The sequence below is a fragment of the Rhagoletis pomonella genome, unplaced genomic scaffold (assembly GCF_013731165.1).
Source record: "Rhagoletis pomonella isolate Grant_MI unplaced genomic scaffold, Rhpom_1.0 Rhpom_scaffold_00003, whole genome shotgun sequence".
In the NCBI taxonomy this organism is placed as follows: domain Eukaryota; kingdom Metazoa; phylum Arthropoda; class Insecta; order Diptera; family Tephritidae; genus Rhagoletis; species Rhagoletis pomonella.
The window spans coordinates 94,557,782-94,558,594 of record NW_023458557.1 but is presented as its reverse complement, the minus strand read 5'-3'; positions in this window follow the sequence as shown (position 1 = coordinate 94,558,594).

Here is an 813-nt window from a genome sequence, read left to right as displayed (position 1 = left end):
TTTTTTTTTGTTATTTAATTTTGGTAATTTCTTCATAAAACTTTAGTTTATTCCTTAACAAATACCGTGTAAATCCAAGTTTCAAACTTTGTGCAATCTTCGAGCTTTTGTAATTCTATTACTTGGCAAGATTCTGAGCACGCAATTTTGCGGCCCATTAAATTCTGCTGGAATAGAATACCGTTGATTTTTTCAGGATTTTTTTTTATCGAAAATTTTATGGTTTTCTGCCTTATAAAAATAAATTGTGTTTATATATTATATAGAAGCAGATGCGACAAAAATAATTCTAAAAAATCAACGGTAGTTTTTAGCCATTTGGAAACTTGGACTTTCTTTTATTTAAATGCATAACTGCATACTCAAAATCCTTTTTGGAAATCTAATTAAAAAAGCACGAAAGTTTGAAACTTGGATTTACACATGTTTTATTAAAGAATGAACTTCACATATTTGTATACAAAAAAAATAACCAAAATTAAATCACAAAAAAACATAATATACATATATGTAAAAACTTGCCAAAATGTGGCGCGACTAAAATTTGTTCGACCACTATATGTAAAATTTGTTCGACCGCTGTATGTATTTATGCTGCAAAAAAATTAAGTATCTTCCAAGAATTTCCTGCAGGGAATACAATTTTTTCATATATGTATATACATCTGTATGCATATATGATTATGTGGAAATATGCACACATACACGTGTGTATGTAAGCACGTTAAATGCAATTTCCTTTTCTTAAAGACATCACTTCAAGGCCAATGTAAACATATGCTCAAACTTTGCCTTTGTTTCGTTCACGCAAAC